Raw genomic sequence first — 6923 nt, forward strand, 5'->3', positions numbered from 1 at the left:
TTTGGTTTTTACTTTAGAGTCAACCTGTTATATAAGCGATGTCAGCTATGCCTGTAACTTAAGCGCCTTCAGATGTAATAGTTACCGCGGACGCGGTCACAGGAGTAGTTCACTACGTGGGGATTACACTAATCAAGGACTTTCAATATCGGAAGGATTTCCAGCACTATAACACACCAACAATATGTGCAATCACCCGAATAAATTGTACAACAAACGTTAACACCACATAATCAGCCAGCAACAACAAAAACAAACGCAACAAGTTGAAACTTCTAAACAATTAATGACTAGTGAACCACCAACATATCCGCAATATGCGCAAACATCAACACCAACATGTGTCGCCTACTTTGCAACACGGTGAAGATGGCCAAGGCCATTCTGATTCTAATACTGATAAAGGCGAACCATTGGCAAATTTAAAAACTCAAACAGACCACGAAAAATGTTGATGATGGTATTAATTCTAGTACGGATAGTAAAGAATTTAAACCTAGGAAAAAAGCTAAACTTGATAAAAACTTAACCGAAGATGACAATGTTTCTAATTCTAATACTAAGGAAGATGAACCTTTGATAAATATGAAGCTTAAAACAGAGTTATCAAAAAATGACGATGATGATAATGATGTTGATGCAAAGTCCAATGTTGAAAATGATGAAAATTATGAAACAGAATCTGAAAATAGTATGAGTGTGGATTATAACCTGAAGCAAAACTGTCATATCCTGTACGGCCAGAATTAGATGTTAAGAAAAGAGCCTACATAAAGAGGCTCAGTATATTTATGGAAAATTTATCATGAGACAATGCCCAATGTATGTATTTCAATTAAATTCAGCACATTGTTGGAAAAAGCATCTAAACTTTATGCATCGTGTAGAGAAACCAGAACATTTACAATTTAAATATAACGAACGTGGTGCAAAATGTAAATTTTGTGTTATTCAAGCAGCTACACCAAGCTTCAACAAATTATTGGACCATGAGATTTCTCATATGCCTAATAGTCATTATTTAAAATGTAAATTATGCGATTGGAAGACGAAAATACATTCAAGTATGAATTTTTATTTACGTGTACAACACGCTGAAACAATTGATGTAACAACGAAAAGTTTAGAATTGAATGTTTGTCCATATTGTAATCACAATGGTATTTACGCAAACACTTAATACATCTTTTCTATGTTTAGAATGTGGTGAATAATTTAGAACAAATACAAGTTTACGTGTACACCACAAGATTTGAACGGAAATATCTTGAGGGTATGGTTACACCTATGTGGCATCTACAAGATATTTATAATTACTAGTATGGAATGAATCCGGATATGGAAGAAAACGGAGGTGACGAATCACCATGCTTCTTTGGATTCTGGTGATACTCCTGACATGCTTCCTAATTTCCCTACGTCTGATGTTACTATACCTACCAAACTAATATGACTGCAAACTGATGAGCAAAACTACCAGCGCAGGAAAAATAAGAACTTCAAAACAAGGTTTCGGAAAGGGCACGACTATGAATAGACGTTAATGTATTTATATAGTTTATAAATATAAAAATTCACATATGTAAAGTTCGCTAGAGTAATAAGGCATTAATTTAAATTCTAAAAAAACATTGTATATATGAATAATTTATAATTAAATATTATCTGAACATAAAGGACGCGTTTCATTCATAGAAAAAGCGATTTGACAGAAGGTAACCGATACGGGTAACCGATAGACCAGTTACCCGTATTGTTGTTGTTGCATATGTTTTGGTTAGCGATAACGAAAACATAACTGATGAAGTAACTTAAAAATGTAAATAACATCGAGCGAGAAGGAATGTCGAAAACACAATAGGTAAGAGCGAGAAAGAGAGTCACACGTACACTATTTTGAGAGAGCACATGCGTTACCTTTTTCACGACAGCAATGTAAAAGTCATTAAGACGATAATTGGTGAACAAGTTATTGATGACGATTAAGTAATCGATTAGGGAACGGGTACCTGTCTTGTAGGGTAATTACATCTTGACTTCTATTCTTAAAGGGTTGCATTTTGTTACGTTCGTATACGCACATTGTTATACCCTATATATGACACTTCTCCCCCTCCTTAATCCTTCACTTATTTATTAATTCATATGTCATTAGTGTAAGGATTAAGGTTCCTTGCTTATAAATCTAAGTACGTTTACATTGATATGGAAAATAGAACATTTGATACATTAGATACATTTGAAATTATGATTGTCGGAAACGTAGTGGTATTTTCCGTGTTCGTTTTGATTGTCGACGTAAATTGTCACCTTCAATGTTAACTGGGGTCTCTACTGCCTCTCTTATTTCGACTCCTTTATTGGCTTCCCCTTCCGGGTTTGACGCTCCTTGCGTTGTCGGCTTTGGTGGCGACGACTCATTTATCAATAAGGGCTGTGATTTCTGAATCTGGCTCGAACCTAGAATGAAACTTTTATCTTGGTTAGGATTAGGATATACAAACCGATATGTTGTAGGTTTCGAAGCAGATGTTTGGTCGTCCTCTACTTCCAAGCTCGTCTTACTGCCGATTTTCCTTAACTGATCAACGTGTCTCTTCCAAATACGACCATCGTCTAATCGAATACTGAAATGTAACTCTCCTAACACCTCAATAACCGTTCCAAAACGCCATTTTTCCTTTGCCAGGTACTCGCGTTCCGCCACTCTCTCTCCGACCGAAAATTTTGATTCTACAATTTTACGTTCGCTCGGCTTTCCTGCGTTTTGTGGTAGTAGTAAATCTATGCGCGATTTTATTTGTCGACCCAACATAAGCATAGATGGTGACTTCTGGGTAGCTGGTTGAATTGCCCTTCTATATGCGAGTAGGATCTTTGTCAATTCGCAATTCATGTCTACCGCGTTGCATTTCGAGGCTCTAAGTTTATTTTTTATCGTTTGGACAAACCTTTCCGCCTGGCCGTTGGTTGCGGGATGGTATGGAGCTCCCATCTTGTCGATAATCCCATTCAATTTCAAAAAATTTTGGAATTCACTGGAAACGAATTGCGTTCCGTGATCGCTAACAAAAACGTCGGGGATTCCAAACGTGGAAAATATTTCTCGGCATTTCTGAATCATGATACTCGTTGTCATGTTCGGTACAATATGTACTTCAGGCCATTTACTGAAAGCGTCGATTAAAATGAAAAGGTATTTACCCATGAATAGTCCTGCAAAGTCGGCGTGCACTCTTTCAAACGGTTTCTTTGGAACCACCCAGCTGTGAACCGGCTTTACTAGCTTTGCGTTTGGTCTAGAAAGTTGGCACTCTGAACAATTCGAGACTAGGTCCTCAATGTCTTTGCCCATCCTGTTCCACCAGCAGTATGCTCTTGCCAGGCTCTTCATCCTACTAATTCCAAAATGCGCACAATGTAACTCGTCGAGAATTTTCTTTCGTAAGGGTGCTGGTATATACACTCGTAAACCTCGCATTAAGCAACCGTGTTGTAGACTGAATTCTGTTTGAGTGATTCCAAAACGATGTTTTGGGTCCGCATCTCTTCCTAATTTCAAACACTGTAGCAGAATCTTTACTTCGTCATCCTCTTCAGTTTTTTTTCTTAACTCGTTGGCTGTAACCGGTAGATTATCTATCATCTCCTGCTCGATCATGTCTACCTCTTCTATCTTTCCATTAATCTCCGAAATCGGTAATCGCGACATTGCATCCGCATTAGCATTATCCTTGGATCGTTTTAATCGAATTTCAAAATCGAAATGTGCCAGAAATATTGCGTAGTGCTGCATTCTTGTGGCTGACAACAGGGGCAAGCCCTTATGCGGTGAAAATATTTGTGAAATCGGTTTATTGTCCGTTACTAGTATAAAACGTTTACCATACAAGTACTGGTAAAATTTGCGAACACCGAAAATAATAGCATATGCTTCCTTATCAATTTGACTATATTTTTGCTGCGTTTTGTCAAGGGTCTGCGATGCAAATTGCAAAGGTTTCTCCGAACCGTCCTCATAGACGTGGCTGAGGACCGCACCTACTCCAACGGGACTGGCATCTACAGCCAATACCACCGGCAGCTTTGGATCATAGTGTGTTAAAAATAAACTGGACTGCATTTGCTCTTTCACTTCAGCGAATGCTTTTTCGCAGTTTTTGTCGAATACAAATTTTACATCATTTTGTTGCAGCTTATTTAGCGGATAGATGATGTTGCTCAAGTTTTTTACAAAACGGCCATAGTAATTAATTAGCCCCAAGAACGCCCGTACTTCATCTTTGTTTGTAGGCTTTTTCATTTTTTGTATAGCATCCACTTTGCTTTTGACCCTATGTATACCACCTTCATCAATCACATATCCGCAATATTCTATACGGTCTTTCATAAATTCACACTTTTGTATATTCACACGCATATTGTGATTGTGCAGTCGTTGAAAAACTGTGTCTAGCCGAAAGATATGTTCTTCATCGCTGGCTGCTGTGATCTTAATGTCATCAAGAAATACCGACACTCCGGGAATATCTCCCACCAACTGTTCCATTAACCGTTGCCACTTAGCGGGTGCGCTGGCAATGCCAAACATGAGTCTCGTGGGTTGATATAAACCTTTGTGAGTGCTCAGCGTCATAAATTTTTGATCATCCGGGTGCACCTCTAATTGTAGATATGCACTCGACAGATCGATCTTGGAAAACTTCTTTCCACCTGACATTTTGGAAAATAGCTCATCGATTGTGGGCAATGGGTGCTGGTCCACTACCAAAGCTGGATTAAGGGTAACCTTGTAATCCCCGCAAATCCGTACGCCACCCTGTTTCTTGGGTATTACAACTAAAGGTGTTGCCCATTCACTCTGTTCAACTTTCACAAGAAGCCCCTCTTCCACTTGCCTGTCTATTTCCTTTTCCACCACATCATACAGTGGAAAAGCCACCCTTCGCGCTCTTACAAACTTCGGTGTAGCATTTGGCTTTAAGTGCAATCTGGCTTGCATGTCTGTTATTTTACCTACTGTAGGAGAATAAACTTCGGGATATTTGCCCTTTAGCATTTCAATAACATTGTTAGATTTTAATGGCGTCGAATGGACTTTGTTGCACGTTAACTGTTTTTCCATTACGTCACCCCAGTTTAACTTAATACTGCGAAGCCACTCCCTACCGAGTAGAGGCATTCGATCGGATCGCACAATGTATAGCTTCACTGGTACTGTATTATTCTGGGATTCTACGCTAACCCATACATACCCAACACAATTTAGTGAAGTGCCACAATAGCTTATTAACTCAGTGTCCGTAGGGAATACTTTTAATTTGGGGAAATGTTTCTTTGCATCTTTCATATTAATTATTGATACTGGCGAGCCTGTATCTACTTCAAATTGTATGTTTGCGCCGCTTACTTTGAGCTCGCACTTAATTTTTTGTCGTATATTGTTTACGCTTTTTTCGTTAACTTGCAGTAACTCTTCCACAGTTTTTTCCACTCCTGTGTCTATTTGATTTATTTTCTTTTTCTTTTCTTGAAAACACACTTTTCGTAAGTGCCCTCGTTTCTTACAGAAATGACATTTTGCGTCTTTGTATGTGCACTCTTTCGCTGTGTGCGCAGTGTTGCCACAGCGGAAACATTGGTGCTTTTCTTCTTTACCATCATTTGATGACTTTTTTATGTTACCTTTTGTTTTACCTTTGTATCCGTTTTTTCTTTCAACCATTTTATTTACCCCTTCTTTTGCACCTTCTTTAATCTGCAGTTCTGCACCTCCCTTTTCTGCCGTTTCGACTGCCATTGCTAAATTAATGGCTTGATCTAGCGTGAAGGTTTTTTCTTCTAAAAGTCGACTTTGAATTCGTTGATTTGTTAGACCAAACACAAATTGATTCCTCAATGCAGTATCTAAATATGCACCAAAATTGCAACCTACTGCCAATCGTCGAAGTGCCGTGATGAATTCTGTGCACGACTCACCGCCATTTTGTTTCCTGGAATTAAACCTGTAGTTTTCCAATATCTCGTTAGGCTTAGGGTCGAAATGGTTTTTAGCATTGATACCAATTCACCGTACTGTTTTTCCTCTGGCATTCGTGGCAGCAATTTGTCACAGAGGATATTGTACGTATTTGCTCCAATGTAATACAAAAGGCGGTCACCGTGGTGTGATGGTAGCGTGCTCCGCCTATCACACCGTATGCCCTGGGTTCAACTCCCGGGCAAAGCAACATCAAAATTTTAGAAATAAGATTTTTCAATTAGAAGAAAATTTTTCTAAGCGGGGTCGCCCCTCGGCAGTGTCTGGCAAGCGCTCCGATTGTATTTCTGCCATGAAAAGCTCTCAGTGAAAACTCATCTGCCTTGGAGATGCCGTTCGGAGTCGGCATAAAACATGTAGGTCCCGTCCAGCCAATTTGTAGGGAAAAATCAAGAGGAGCACGACGCAAATTGGAAGAGAAGCTCGGCCTTAGATCTCTTCGGAGGTTATCGCGCCTTACATTTATTTTTTTTTTTAATACAAAAGGAGATTACGCCGGACTTCGGCGGAGTCACTTATTCCATGAATTGCCATTGCAGTCTCTAATCGCTTTACCCAACGCGAAAATGTAGTAATTTTTGCGTCGAAGGCTTCGAAGTTAAAAAGATTTGTTCTCGCATTAGTGTTATTGACCGCCATGTTGCTCGTTGGCGCGTTTTGTACATTAGCGGTGCTTCCTCCCGTATTGTTCGGTGATTCGGTGGGCATACTCCGATAAGCTCTTCAGCTTGATAAATTAGCACACGTGTTTTTTTTTTTTTTTTTGTCTCGTCGCCAGTTAATGTAACCAACTCGTGGGTTTGCTTTCTGGATAGTGACTGACCATTTATTCATTCTCTTCGTACATTATTCTTATTACTAATTACATCTTGACTTCTATTCT

The 6923-nt window shown here is 39.1% G+C and overlaps 1 protein-coding gene across 1 annotated transcript in view; it reads left to right on the top strand.

Annotated features, from left to right (window-relative positions):
* LOC137244337 (succinate--CoA ligase [ADP/GDP-forming] subunit alpha, mitochondrial-like) overlaps positions 1–1077 on the top strand; it is a 288970-nt gene extending 287893 nt beyond the window's left edge. The window contains exon 5 of the mRNA XM_067773217.1: positions 18–1077. The gene's annotated coding sequence lies outside the window, so the exon portion shown is untranslated. The remainder of the gene's footprint in view (positions 1–17) is intronic.
* The last annotated feature ends 5846 nt before the right edge of the window (positions 1078–6923 follow it).

This window comes from Eurosta solidaginis, chromosome 3 (genome assembly GCF_040869045.1).
Source record: "Eurosta solidaginis isolate ZX-2024a chromosome 3, ASM4086904v1, whole genome shotgun sequence".
Lineage (NCBI taxonomy): Eukaryota > Metazoa > Arthropoda > Insecta > Diptera > Tephritidae > Eurosta > Eurosta solidaginis.